The sequence below is a fragment of the Macrotis lagotis genome, chromosome 1, assembly GCF_037893015.1.
Source record: "Macrotis lagotis isolate mMagLag1 chromosome 1, bilby.v1.9.chrom.fasta, whole genome shotgun sequence".
In the NCBI taxonomy this organism is placed as follows: domain Eukaryota; kingdom Metazoa; phylum Chordata; class Mammalia; order Peramelemorphia; family Peramelidae; genus Macrotis; species Macrotis lagotis.
Genome location: NC_133658.1, coordinates 913,441,101 through 913,456,940, shown reverse-complemented (window position 1 = coordinate 913,456,940; position 15,840 = coordinate 913,441,101). Strand labels below are relative to the sequence as shown.

Sequence of the window (15,840 nt, the reverse complement as noted above, 5' to 3'; positions counted from 1 at the left end):
GTCGCAAAAACTGCACTGACTCTTAGAGATTTGATTTGGAAAACTGAGTTCTTTGAACTTTGTCATGACCAAGCCAAAAGAAATGCCCAAGCTAATGTCAGAATCTCTTTTGAGATGCATACAGGAACAGGACCTTATTCTCAGCTAGCCCCTCAGTTGAGACACGATTTACAAGTCTATAGATCATGATTGCTACTAAAGCATCTTGGGGGAAACTTCCTGGCAAACAATATGGGAGTATTTCTTTTACCAAGATCATTCGAGGTCCGAATAAGAATTTCCCTCAGTTTATAGCACAGCCAAAGATGGCTATTTGGAGAAGCATGGAGGATTCTGAAGCATGAAATATTATATTACAGAAATTAGCTTTAGAAACTTGTAAGGGGGCATTGACAGGAGGGAGGAGAAACATGACTGTGACAAAAATAATACAACAGTGTCAAAATGTGGGAACACCCATCTTTAATACCCATGTTATGGTTGCAACTCTAGGGAGCAAAGATACCAGAGGGTGGCAAGGATAAAAACAATGTTCTAGATGTGGAAAGACAGGGCATTTTAAAAGGGATTGCAAAATAGGAGACTGATGGGATACCTCGAGGCAACCAGCTCTCCCTGTTAAGGGTCCTTTGAATGTATGCCCACACTGTAAAAAAAGTAAGGCACTGAGCTTCTGGATGTCATTCTATTTTAGAGAAGGATGGCAACCCTATTTTGGGAAACTCAGAGAGGGGCCTGACCCAGTCCTGACAAATAGTAGGGGCAGCAATGAATTTCACACCACCTCAAACAGTTCCACAAGAATACACCAAATTAAGTTCTAGATTTATGGCATGCATCCCGTGGCAGTGCAGGCCTTGCCTTGCCTTCTGCATGATGTATGACTCTATTAGTAAGCATGGGGATACATACTATTCCCACAGGGGTATATGGGCCCCTTCCTGATAAAAGTGTTGGATTGGTTATGGAATGCAATAGCCTTTCTATGCAAGGCATCCTAGATGAAAACCTGAAGCTGACCTCAGAGATCCTTGGGGAGCCTGGATCAGGTATCACAGCTTTCCACAGTAGGGTTAGAAATTAAACTGAAGGAGGGGTGGCTAGGTGGCATAGTGGATAAAGCACCGGCTTTGGAGTCAGGAGTACCTGGGTTCAAATCCGGTCTCAGACACTTAATAATTACCTATCTGTGTGGCTTTGGGCAAGCCACTTAACCCCGGTTGCCTTGCAAAAACCCCTAAAAAAAAAAAAAAAATGGGTAGCCCTAGACAATAAAACATCATAATTTTTTTCCAAGTCTAAGAGGATCTCCCCTCCATCTAGTCACAATCCTCATTCCAGAGTAGCAGGGATGTATAATGGTTGGGAAGCTGACCCTGAAGCCAGGAAGAACTAGGCTTAAGGTCATTCCAGCTATATAACCCTGGCCTCTCAACTAACCCCTCAACACTCTGGTAAATCTTATCTTGTATTAGCAAAGTAATTTCCTTCTCTTGGAATTTTATATACAAAAGAAATCACAAATCTTGTCCCCGTATCTATCCTTGTCTTATGACCTCTAGTAATTAAGCCCTCATTTGTGATTTCTCCAAGTTGAACCAGCAATTCCCCAACATACCTAAAACTCATTCTAGGATCTGCTTGGTCTTCGGTCCATACATGGTATGATTCAAGATAGGTGGAATAACCATATAAAAATAAGTAAGTAGCACCTGGCTGTGTAGTGGCATTATATCCTGCCCAAACCACTCTATCTAGTGGGACATCATCCTAGGAAGATAATAGAGCTCTGCATGGGAGCCACACGTACTGAGAACCTTGAATTGGGCATCCCTGGAAGAAAGTCTAAACACTGCTTGCAAGATCAGACCATAGGACACTTGAGAATCCACAAAGATAATGCAGCCAAACAGACTATAAATACTCTTGGGCATGTAATCAGCATGTGTCAACTTTGTCATAACCATATGCTCACCATAGAAATGGGGGATCATGCTGGAGCCACAGAATGCCAGTTGAATCATCATACATTCAATGGAGTCATGAAAAGAATAGTTGTCACCATGATAGCTAAGTCAAACCCCAATGTCATCTTGGGTGTGAGGATGGTTTGCAGGGATTTGCAGATGGCCACATAACAAAATCCATGGCATCCAACAGATCTGACTCAGCAGTAATGACTTCATGGACCACAAACATGCAAGTAAAGCAGACAGCAAATATGAAGACACTATTGCCAGTTCAGAAGATACTCGACATCTTGGAGGCTGCAGAGGTTGCCATGATGATGTCAACAGCTACGAAAATGCACTGGAAGATATATAGACTCATTGGTTGACCCAGATTACAATCACCATTAGAGTACAGTAGGTAAGGATGACAGGATATAGGAAGCTGTCAACCAGAGGTGTACCCCACTCCTATCCTGGTATGATAGAATTATCTGGTGTCTGGTTGCAAAGTCATGCTAACATGGCAAGTAAAGTTTCTTAAAACCACAAACCTCTTAAAAGGACATAGAGCCCAGCTTAAGCTCCCATTTCTCCCTACTGCCATCTTCTACTTGATGTCTTAATTATTATTTGACTTCTAATTTCTCTGCCAACTGGATGATCCTTTGTCTTGATAAGGAAAGACCAAGAATGACTAAGTGGAGACAGATTTTCTTGAAAAGTAAAGATACCCAAGGTAATTAGGTACTACTTTGCTGATTTCAGGTCACAAGGCTGATCTGAATGATATCCTCAGGTTCTGAAAAAACTGGTGGACATAACCTCTTACACCACTGTTGATGATTTGGAAGGTTGTAGAGCACATTAGCAATGCCTCAGGAATGAAGAAGGGCCAGTGTCTCAGGTTTCAAGAAAGGAAAGAGAATAAAATCTGAAAATGATCAACATATGAGTCTGACTTATATTCCTTGAAATATTGTAGTTTAATGACAAATATGAAAATATGTTCAACACAATGAAATCGTACAACTTTTACCAGACTGCTTACCACCATGGGGAGGGGGAAGGGAAGGGAAGGTGGTAGAAAAATGAAGAACTCATAAACTTGCAAATAGACAAATATTAAAAAAAATTACCATTGCATGTAATTGGAAATATAATATAAAATTTCAATTGAAGCAACTATAAAAATTCTAGTTTATAGCATGTGAAAGTTTACAGCTAGAAAATATGAGCTTTCAAACTGTGGAAATGGATCACTAGGGATGCCTGAGATTCTTTGGTTGGTTCTGCAAAGTCAAAATTATTTTCACAATAATACTTAGATCTTATTCAGTCATTAAATCATCCTTTCTTTTTCATGTATACATTTGTATTGCCAAATTTTCTTCATATATTTCAACAACATATCACAACAGATGGATGTGGTTTTTTTTTTGCAAGGCAATAGGGTTAAGTGGCTTGCCCAAGGCCACACAGCTAGGTAATTATTAAGTGGCTGAGGCCAGATTTGACCTCAGGTACTCCTGACTCCAGGGTCAGCGCTCTATCCACTGAACCACCCAGCCTAACCGATTCAATTTTAAAATGAGATATGAGAAGTCAATTGTCTTCTACTAAGCTAGATGCTAGAGATTTGCCAAAATATGTAAAATAATGCTACTTGTCTCACTATTTTTTCTTTGGAAAATATAATTATTTATACTAAAATATGTTAACATGCAATGGGTTTATTTTTGCTTTAGTTTACTGGAATTTAAAATGTCAACAGTCTAATTTCCAATATGGTAAATATGATCCTCACAAACATATTTGGATTGGGATTCTCAATAAACTTTAAGATTGTAAAGGGGTCCTGAGATAGAAAAGCTTGAGAACTGAAGATCTAATAAGTCAAAATATTTTGTGCATATATGAGAAAGGTTTTGTGTGACTTTTTAATAGACCTCAAGGATTTTACCTGTTGGGCAAATAATGCAATAATTTCATGATATTGACAACACTTCTATCTAGATTAGTGAGACTTTATTATTTGAGATGTGAACTCTAAAATTGTAAGAACTTTAAAAGCAATGGGTTGTTAAAATAACATAATAGAAAAATATAGATTAGACATGGTTTTATTTTCTGGGATTAATTGACAAAAACATACTCATATACAAAGATTATCATTTTTTGCATTTCTTCTCTTGTTTCTTCCTGGGAGGCTAGTCTCCTTACATCCCTAGCATTATTCTCCTAGATTTGTTATTAACCTAGAGTGTTTAAATTTAACTATTGAGGCAAGGTGATCTGATTCGAACTAGTATTTTTTAAAGGGCACAATGTAGTTATGAGAAATTATTTTTTCATAGAGGGGAAACTATTTTTGGCATCATGAAAATTTATTTTTCACTTTTCATTTTGTGTGCCTTAAAAGTAAGCACTGAGATCTAAGATTAGAGAATATCTGTCCCTGGGAATATAGGAGGAAGGTTTACTTGAAAAAGTTAGGATTGGACTTTTCTGAATTCAGTCTCCCATACAAGAAATCTGACTACAGAGTTCCATATGCTCAGTTACTGATTGTGATTGTGATCAAGGCTTCCAGGTCCGGTTTTGAGGCTGTTGTGATCATTTTCCTGATTCTAAGTGTCAGAGCAAAATTCTGGCACAAGGTAAAGCAAACAGTGGAGCTATGCAAGTGCAATCAATGATGGACTCCTCGAGTCATACTTAGCATTCGGAATTTCTGTAGAAGCAACAACTGGAAATTATCTTGGGATCTGGGTCTGAATTTGCAGCAATTCTTAGCCTGAGCAAGAGTTAAATTAGTGCTTAACGTGTCCACCCATTCCAAAAGATAGTGGCTGGAGGGGAGATAGGGGAGGGATTGTAAAGTGACTGGAGAACCCAGTGGATCTGGAGGATGGTGGAGGAAAGGATCCGGATGGCCAGGCCAGTTAAGGGGTGACCTTGCAATATTGTGGAGGAAGAGTAAAGGAAGATTTAGGGAGAGACTCTGCGGCGTGTAGCGGGCAGGGGGCAGCTGTGGCTGGGGGGCTGGGGATGGGCTGGGGGGTGCTGCGCAGGGGGGGCGGAGTTGGCAGGGGAATCTAGCCCAGCTGGATTTTCCCGAAGTTCTGAGATGGGGGTAAGTGAAATGGCCGAGGGCCTGAGTGAAGTTTGGGAAGAGGTTCTTGGCTGGGGGCTGGGTGCAGTGGGGAGAAGTGGGCGGGCGATGGAGAACTGGGCTCTCAGCGCATTGGCCCAGCCCGGGGGTTCTGCAGTGGCCCAAAGGCCTTGAAGGCAGAACAGCGGCTGCAGGATGGAAGACTGGCTCAAGGGGCAGCCGCGGGTTGGCGAGCGGGCAGAATTCGGCCACACGGTGGCTGCCTTGGGAAAGGGAAGGGGCGGCCCGGACGGGCCCCGGGCACCGCGCTGGGACCCACCCGGCGGGACTTTGGCCAACCCCGCAGAAGGGCCGCCCTTCCCTTGGGCCTCGGTCAAAGTCAGGGTGCGGTGGAGGAGCCGGACCTGGGACAGGGCCAGAGGCAGGCGCCGCACAAGGGCCCAGGCCTCCCCCCACGCTGCTGGACAGAGACGTCCAGGACCGCGGACAGCGACGCCCCCAGCCTCTTGAAGCCTAGAGCTAGGCGAGGGAGGAAGGGCCGCCTTTGGACCCAGCCCCGCCTGATCTGCCTCTCCCCTCTCTCCAGGGGGAAAAATCACTGGGAGGATTGGGTTTTCCTGTGTAACAAAAATAAATAAACAAAACGATGCCAGGGATGGGGGGCGGCTAGGTGGCACAGTGGATAAAGCACCGGCCCTGGAGTCAGGAGTCCCTAGGTTCAAATCCAGTCTCAGACACTTAATAATGACCTAGCTGTGTGGCCTTGGGCAAGCCACTTAACCCCATTCGCCTTGCAAAAACCTAAAACAAAAAACAAAAAAAACAATGCCAGGTATTTAAGGAAGAAACAGGAGAAGAATTCCGGAAGAAATACAAAGATGAGGATCTTTGTAACTGAGTTTGGGGTAGAGATATTGTGCAAATTTCGATGTATAAGCCACTAAGGATGATTAATCTTTGTTTTTGGATAAATACGCCTGTGTCTTTCTCAGATCTTGTATGACCATGGTCTCCACCTATAGACTTTTGTCAGTAAATCCCAGAGAATAAAATTTCATGTCTAATCTACATTTTTCTATTATGTTTTTTTAACCTGTTGTTTTGGAACTTTGGTAACTGACAGATATCTCTAATTCAGGCTTAAAACAAAAATAAGTCCTGAAAATTTGAATTTATCAAAACTTGGTAGCTGTAAATCATCTTTAAGAATTATTAAATTCCGGGGGCGGCTAGGTGTCACAATGGATAGAGGAACCGGCCCTGGAGTCAGGAGTACCTGAGTTCAAATCTGGTCTCAGACATTTATAATTACCTAACTGTGTGGCCTTCGGCAAGCCACTTAACCCCATTGCCTTGCAAAAAAAAAAAAAAAACCAAAAAGGATTAAGTTCCCAAAAGTTCCAAGAGATTCAGTTTTTTTTCAAAGAAGCAATGCCAAAATATATTAAATTAAGTTACTATTTTATTTTATTTTGTGTCTTTTTCTTTTTTTTGTTTTTGCAAGGCAGTGGGGTTCGGTGGCTTGCATGTCACACAGCTGGGTGATTGTTCGGTGTATGGGGCCGGATATGGGCTGGGGTGCTCCTGGCTCCGGGGCTGGGGCTCTGTCCATTTTGCCACTTGGCCATAGCTATAATTATTACTATTATTTTTTTATTTTAATTTTTTCTCTCCCCTTTATTCTATCCCTCAAGCGAGTCTATATTTTGTGGGGGGGAGGGGGCATTCTGTTTACTCTCAAACAACAATATTTTATTAATGTGTAAAAGAACATTATTTGTACAAAAAGAGAATAAATAAATATTTAAAAAATTAAAAAATTAAACTTCTCACAATGACAAAGTTTACTCATTCTTTTCTTCCCTTTGTCTTCTCTTCTTTTTTGTTTTTTTGCAAGGTAATGGGGTTAAGTGACTTGCCCAAAGTCATGAAGCTAGGTAATTATCAAGTATCTGAGGCCGGATTGGTTCTATCCACTGTACCACCTAGCTGCCCCACTTTGTCTTCTTATACAATATCAACTCATGCTGAAATAAAACATGTTACAGAAATCAAGAAAATAATTCCATTGCAACAAAAATATAAAACAAAACTACAGAATCTAAAAATATACTATATTCACTTTTTTTAAAACTTCTCTTTTGTTTTTCCTTCCTATCTCATGGTTTTCTTTCATTTCCCTTAGTCCTAATTCCTCACACGCAAAATGACTAATATGTAAATATGTTAAATGGAAATGTACAAATACCACATTCATGGGACTGTTCACAGTCAAGGGGAGGGGAGAAGGAAGGAAGGGTGGTAGAAAAATGTGCAACTTATAAATTTTCAAATAGATGATTGTTGAAAAATTACCAAAGCATGTAGCTGGAAAAATAAAATAATATATCGATTTAATTTGGGGTTTTTTTAAGTTTTTGCTAGGCAAAAGGGGTTAAATGGCTTGCCCAAGGCCACACAGCTAGGTAGTTATTAAGTGTCTGAGACCAGATTTAAACCCAGGTATTCTTGACTCCAGGGTCCCTGCTTTATCCACTGGGCCACCCAGCCGCCCCTTATATCAATTTAATTTTAAAAAAGAAAAGAATTCCATTGTTGGATAGTGAATATTGGATAGTTCATTCAAGTCTTAGAAAAGCAACACTGGTCAGTTGTGGCAAATCTCCAAATAAGTACACACACACACACACACACACACACACACACACACACACACATACAAATAAACACATAAAGACACAAACACAAATCCTGCACAAGGGATGATCTTAGATGAAATTCACTCTATCATAAACAGGCTTGAAATTTTCTACTGATATTTTATACAAGAAGTATTTGAATCCTATTTATTCAGTAAGAATTCCTCAGTACATCATGGTTTTGCTCAAGGAAAATAAGAATTTATCACTGGGGGTTCCAAGTATACTTATCAGTTAACAAAAAAAATTTAAATGGCCTTTCTTTGTACCATTTCCTGCACATTAATTGTCAGTTTTCCTTGTAAAATCCTATACAATCATAAAATACAAAATGAATAATTTTGATTAATTTAAATTGAAAAGGTTTTGCACAAACAAAACTAATACAACCAACGCTAGAAGGAAATCAGAAAACTGGAAAACAATTTTAAAGTCACTGTTTCTGATAAAGGTCTCATTTCTAAAAAAAATAGAGAACACAGTCAAATTTATAAGAATACAGATCATTCCCCAATGGACAAATAGTCAAAGGATATAAAGAGGCAGTTTTCAAATGAAAAAAATAAATCTATCCATAATCACATAAAATAGTAAGTCAATATTAATAATTAGTGAAATGAAAATTAAAACGACTCTGAAGCACTACCTCACATCTATCAGATAGACTATATGACAGAAAAGGAAAATCATTATTGTTGGAGGGGATTTGGGGAAACTAGGCCACTATTGCACTGCTAATGGAGACTTGTGAACTGATTCAACCATTCTGGAGAGCAATTTGGAACCATGGCCAAAGGACAATAAAACTGTGCATATCCATATCCTTTGATCCAGCAATACCACTATTAGCTCTATATTCTTGATCTGTGGGATTTTCCAATATTTCTTCCAGGAACCTTCAAGTTGAGACTGATCCAAATGGTCCAAATTTTTTGCTTACTTAAGATATTATATAAACTGGATTTGATTGAAATTTTTCCTCTTCCTTTTTTGAAATTTTACAAAGTTCATTATTCAAATGTAGCTCAGGTCCTGGAAAGCATCATTTTGAAAAATGTTTTACCAAAAATTAAGAGAAATCCATTTCATATTCCAATAAAGAAAAAGCTTTTTCACTGAAAAATAAAGGAACCAGTGCATCAATCTAGTTAACTATATTGAGATTATAGAGTTCTGAGATTAATCATTTTAAGATTGTAGGTGAGAACTCTTGGAATTTGAGATAATTCCAAGAACTCACTCCCTTCTGAATTATCTTAGTGAGTCTTGGTGTACCACTCTGTAGAATTTAAGGAAAAATAAGAATTCTATGAAATTCTTCAAAAGTAAAAGGCACTTAGATCATTTTCCCCCTGAAGATTAATACCCTATTTGTTTTAGGACAATGAAGGAAAGAAGTGTGAGGGGAAAAAATGCTGACTTTTCAGAAACATAGTGCTAAATTAATCTAAGCCATAGGCCTCAGTTTCTGTTTCTAAAGGATCAGGTGGGCCTGAGAAACTGGATCTCCAGCTAGAAAAATTATGTCACCTTAACCATATAAGGTGTGAACAAAGACAGGGCAAACCCCTGATTCTCTTCAGACCATCAAGTTTGACCAGTTGTTGTAGAAGAAAAGAGGAGGAGAAGGGGGTTGTGTTTTTTGTGGGTTTTTAACCCTGCTTCAGCTTCTGTAATTTGGCTTTTCCTGCTCTCTCACACAAAGAGTTAGGAACTGCCCTGCTTGCAAGAACCCAATCAAATTTTAACTCTTTACTGCCACTTTGAGAGGACTCCAAGTAGTCATTTTGGGTTAGGGTCTCAATACCCTGCACAGAAGTAATACCACCGTGAATAGAACACAAAATTAAGTATATGACTTGTACCCTAGAGTCACTTCTTGTAAACTGGTCCTTGACCAAGAAAAGAGAATAGATTGTTTAAATCAAAGGTCTCCTATGTCTCCTCCAGTTCAGAGACACTCTTCCTCAGATAATGTTAATCTCCCTCACCTCAGACCAGGCCAAGCTCTAAAGGTATAAAGAAAAATGCTGGGGAAATGCAGGGAAAATGAATGATTTACATTCAGGTTGCACTAGCTAAAAAACCCTGGAATTAGAGAAATCCATTTTCTTGTCACCTAAGAAGCAAAACTACAAAATGTTATCAAATGTAGGGTTTGAAGAAATGAATTCTCTCTGAGCTCTTTCAAAGACTTTTAAGTCTATTCTCCTTCTTTGACTTGGCAGGTTCTAGGTCCTGTCTAAGCCATCAACTCAAGAATTCCTTACCAAACAAAAGAGAAAATGTATTTGACCAATTAAACTACACAAGAAAAGTGTACTGTCCAAGGTTCTAATAGGAGTGAAAGACTAGAAAAACACCTATTCAATATTTATCCAAGAAAGGTCAAGTTATGTGGCTACCTTAGTTTATCTTTATCTTTGAATTCTCACCTGATAGTTGAGTTTATGCCAAGTTTACCTTCAGTCAGTTCTAGAAGAGAAAACTAGAGACAATTACATACCTTATAAGTCTCTCACCCCTATGACAAGGTTCATAGGGGCCCCTGAGAAGTGGTTGGATGCTGAGAAAAATTCATTTTCATGCTGTGTCAACTGGTGTCTAATTTCAATTAAATTAATTTCAATTAATTTAAAATTGATCATATTTCAATAGGGCAAAACAACACTAGCTTGGAGTCTAAGATTATATCCTTATATCCTTAGAGTCAGGATAAACATCAAAAATTGCAGAAATCCATTTGCTTGTTTCACTAAAGGAATTACCTTTTCACTTAAAAAAAAAGAAAAAAATGTGATCTATTAGATTTAACAATAAATTTGTTTGTTTAAATTCAGGATTGAAAATATCAGTCCTTCCCAGGTTCCATGGGTTAGGCCACTGGGAGGAGCCAAGGCTTTAGGTGTGAAGCCAGCCACAGTACCTTTAGCCAATCAGTGTGGGGCAGTTCCCAACCAAGGTTCCTTTCTTCCTTTTAAAAGGGTGCACCACAGTGATGGAGAGCATAGTAGGAGTTCTGCTATAGGAACAGAAGCTGCCTCACTCCTTCAGTCCCTCCTTGACTTCCAGCCTCCACCCTCTTATTTACTGACTGATTTGCCCTGACTTGGTCTCTCTTCCAGGTGGAAGCCAGAGGACTGCATCCCCCTGGAGCTCAGAGTCCTAGAGGACTCTGTATGTCTCTAAAGCACCTTGCTTAGCTTAGCTTTCTCTTCCCACCTGCCTCTGAGGCCTCTGGGCATCGGAGGTCCAAAGAACAGAGGAAGCCTTGCTTTTGGTTGACTCAAGCCCTCAGCCAATTGCCCCCAGCCAGAGGTATTTTGAGCAGACATGCTGCTCCTAGACCTGTTTGAAGAGTTCATGGAAGCCTTTGTTTGCTTGCAGGGAGGTGAGCACTTTTTCAGCCTGTGTAAGAAGGTTGATGAACTCCAGAGGGATTTTCCCTACATGGCCACTCAGGTGCTCAACAATATCCTGGTGTGGGAAACACTGCAGGATGCTGGGCAGAGTCCCTGGATCCTGGAGACTTTGGTCAGTCTCTGGACCCCTATCATAGACCTGGATTTTGGTCAGATTTGTACCTCTCTGTCCAGCCTATACCACTGCCTGGATCAGTCAGAGCTTGATGGAAGTGCCATTGGGGCCCTCTGGGCACTGGTTCACGCTCAACACTGGCTAACCCAAGGCAAGATACCACTGCTACTCAGCAGGCTCCAAGAGATAGACGTTATCTTGCACCATGTCCCACACTTTGGCGAAGAAGGACCACTGTCCAGAATTCACGACACATCTAGCATGCTGCCCAGCAACATCATCACCATTATCTGCCACAGCCTGGAACACCTCTCTCTCCTCATTAAAGTCTTGCTGGAGATGACTGAGCCTAACATCCTCCAGGCTTTGCACCGCCTGCAAGGCATTTTGGAAACACTCCAAAATCCTCACTGCTGGACCATTATGGAAAATGAAGTCTCCTAGAATTATCAACACCTTGCCCTTCTACAGACCTCTCAACAGCCAGCCTCTCTACCAATCCACCACCAGCTGCCTGCGCCGTCACCCTTTACTTCATTCTTTGCACAGGATGAATATGAAAACTCAGCCATTCCCAAGGATTTCACAGATGCCACTTTCTCTCTCCTCCTGGAGGAACTCCACAGGAATCCTACGATGATCAACAGCTCTGGGAAAATGCAGTGTCCGGGTACATCACTCTACTCAACTACTATAAAGAGCTCAAAGACAGCCCCCTCCCCCCCCTCATTGTCTCTGACACAGAGGCACCATTAAAATTCCAAGCAATTCCTCTGAGTTGGGTGGGTTTGGTTTTTTTTAAAGGATCATCTTAGTGTGTCTTAACCTTTCCTACTTTCTACAATGATGGATGGAACAATTAAACACAAAGGATTTTAGTATCAGAAAACTGAGTTTTCAACATTTATTCAAAGGAAATAGAAGTCCCGGACAACTCAAATGGTCCATAATAATATTTTTTGATTCCCCAAAGAAATCCAATCATTTAAATATGGATTAGATTTTCCAATGCATAACACTGGAATTTTGTAGGTCATGGTCATGGTCATGGTGCTGGAGGTTGTAGAAGGCACCATTTTGAAAAAGTGGTCCAAAAAAATGAGATCAATCTACTTTCTTGACCAAAGAAGAAAAAAAGAAAAGGATCCCAATAGTGCTGGGGGCATTGAGCCCCAGACGAATGCTAATCAATTCCTCAGGTTTTCAAAGCCACATCTCAATTTCTTTTAATGGTCTAACCTCTACTGTGATCTTTGGCTTGGATGAAACTCAAAAGACCAAAAATGAAAAGGAAAGGATGGAAAAAATCTTCATTTGGGGGTTTTATGTTTCTTCAAGGGGGACTTGAGTTGAGATTGATTCAAATGATCCAAATTTTTTGATTTCTAAAAATAACAAATAAAATGTATTTGATGTGATTTTGCATGCTTTTTATGAAATTTTTTTTAATTATTTAATTGGGTTTGAGGGGAGGGGGCCTGAAATTCACCATTTTGAAACAGCTGCTCCAAAATTAGAGAAATCAATTTTCTTGTCAATAAAAAGTTTAATTCCTTGACAAATGTATGAAACTATTCATCTATTGAGTAAAATAAATTTGTTCATTTAAACTCAGAATTCAAGATACCAGTGTAAGGGATACAGAAAGACTGAGGTATCTGGGATTTAGAATACTTTTATGTCTAGACACATAGGAACTAGAAGAATTTGAAGCAATTCTTGATATTTTAAGTCACACTTGTATTTATCTCAAACTATTCTAATTTCTACTGTGACCTTGGCCTAGATTAAAGCCAAAGGACCACAAATAAAAGGGAGAGTTTGGAAAATTCTTAGTCTGCAAGTTTTCTGATATTTCTTTCAGGATCATTGAAATTAAGTTTCATTCAAATGGACCACATTTTTTGCTTGTTGAAAATACCATACCAATGTAATTCAACAGAAACAATGAGAGAAGGTAAGGCTCTCCAAAGAGCTGGGCATTGAGCATTGACAACTCAAAACCTGGAGGCAGGGAGGCAGAGCCAAGATGGTAGTGTAAAGACAGGAACTCTATCAGGTTCTCCCCCAAACCACTCCAAATACTTTTAAATAATGACTCTAAATTCTAGAGTATCAGAACTCACAAAAAGACTGAGTAAAATAATTTTCCAGCCAAAGACAACTTGGAAAATCCAAGGGAAGGCTCTGTTACATCTGGGTTAGAAAGGGCCCTCAGCACAACCTGGGCTGGGGCAGAGCCAGCTGGTTCCAGTAATCCAGCCCATTATGTCCCTGAGGATGCCTGGGTCCATGAAAGCAGAGCAGTTTCCAGACATCTAAACTCAGGGACTCCAAGGACAACTTGAAAGACCAGCAGGTAAACTCTACTGCACCAGGGTGAGAACACAGCAGAGTCCAACACAGGCCTCAGTACAGCCCCAGCCCCCAGGGCCCAGGAGCCATCTGGCAGCTGCTTCCAGAATGCTCAGTCCATAGACAGTAAGGAGATCTGGGGAGATGGCAGAGGTCTCTGAGGCATGACTCTGTACAGGGTTTTGCCCATTCTCAGATCCAAGTCGCAGTCTGGGGCCCAAGTCTCAGGGAAAGAAGTTTTATTGCTTTAGCACAGCAGGGACCTTCCTCACAGCTTCACGGCAGAGGAAAGTCCTTGTGGTCATTCACAGACCACAGCACGGGTAGGGGAGCAGGAATTCAGGTGGGGGAGTTGTCCTTGAAATACAGATATCAAAACTTGGGACAGTACATCTTCCACCATGGAAGCAGAGCCTCACCTTAACAAAGCATTAAAAGACTGAGGAAATGAGCAAACAACAGAAGAAAATAAATCTGACCATAGATAATTACTTTGATCCCATGTAGGATCAAAATGCACACACAGAAGATAGTAAAGGTAAATCTTCTGCATCCAAAGCCTCCAAGAAAAATATGAATTGGGCTCAGGCTATAGAAGAGCCAAAAAAGATGTTTAAAATCAAGTTAGGGAGTTAGAGCAAAACTTGAGAAGAGAAATGACAGAGATGTGGGAAAATCACAAAAACCAAATCAGCAGCTTGCTGAAGGAATTACAAAAAATACTAAAGAAAATAATACTTTAAAACCAGTTTGGGTCACATGGAAAAAGTCAATGAGATGAAGAATGCCTTAAAAAGCAGAATTGGCCAGATGGAAAAAGATTTATAAAAGCTGTCTGAAGAAAATAATTCCTTAAAATGTAGAATGGAGCTAAAGGAAGCTGATGACCTCATGAGAAAGAAAATAAACAAACCTAAAAGAATGCAAAACTAGAAGAAAATTGAAATATCTATTGGAAAAACAACAGACCTGGAAAACAGATCCAGGAGAGGAAATTTTTAAATTATTGAACTACCTGAAAGTCATGACCAAAAACAAAGTCTAGACTTCATTTTTTAAAGAAATAATCCTAGAAGCAAAAAGCAAAAATAGAAATTTAAAGAATCCACCAATCCCTTCCCAAAAGAGATCCCAAAATGAAAACTGCCAAGAATGTTATAGCCAAATTTCAGAACTCCCAAGTCAAGGAGAAATTATTACAAGCAGTCAGAAAGAAACAATTCAAATATCATAAAATTATAGTCAGGATAAAACAAGATTTAGCAGCTTCTACATTAAGGGCTCATAGGGCTTGGTATATGATATTCTGGAAGGCAGAAGAGCTTGATTATAACCAAGAATCAACTACCCACCAAAACTGAATATCCTCTTTCAGGGGAAAAGACGGATATTCAATGAAATAGGCAACTTTCAAACTTTTCAGATGAAATGACCAGAGCTAAACAGAAAGTTTGATCTTCAGGAACAGAACTCAGGTGAAGCATATAGGGGATGGACAGGAAGGGCAATTTATATGTAAGATGGGTTAAGATATTCCACATAAAAGGAGCAAGAAAAAACTTTGCAAAGGAGTGGAAGAGGTGAAGGTGAGAGGGAGGGAGTGAAACTTTACACTCATAGGAAGTGTCTGCAAGAGGAAATAACATAGACACATTCAATTGGGAATAGAAATCTATCTTACCCTAGAGGAAAAAAGGAGAGGAAAGGGATGGGGAAAAGGGGATTGGGGGAGGGAAGTGGGGTGTAGGTGATAGAAGAGAAGGAAGATCATGGGTGTGGATAGTCAGATAAAAACACTTTTGAAGAGGGAATAAATGGGTCTGGGCGATAAAGGAAAATTCAGCTAGCAATGGCAACTGTGGGAAAAAATATTGAAGCAACTTCACTGATAAACTTATGATAAATAATGCTTTCCATTCCAAAGAAATAGGTGTTGATAGAAGCACACTTTTTCACCTCACTTTATTTTTCTTGCAGTTTCTCTTTCTTTGTGGGGGGAAGATTATGTTTATTTTTATGTGACTATTTTTGTAATGTGTTTCATGGCTGCACATTTTTAACCTACATCAAGGAACTTGCTTCCTCACTGTGTGGAGTGGGGTGGGAGGAAGAGAGAGAATTTGGAACTCAAAGATTTTGGAAATAAATGTTGTAACTTGCTTTTGTATGTAGCTGAGGTAAAAAA

The 15,840-nt window shown here is 39.9% G+C and overlaps 1 pseudogene; it reads right to left on the bottom strand.

Moving 5' to 3' along the window:
• Positions 1 to 1,565: 1,565 nt before the first annotated feature.
• LOC141509000 (olfactory receptor 52I1-like) lies at positions 1,566 to 2,331 on the bottom strand (annotated as a pseudogene).
• Positions 2,332 to 15,840: the final 13,509 nt, after the last annotated feature.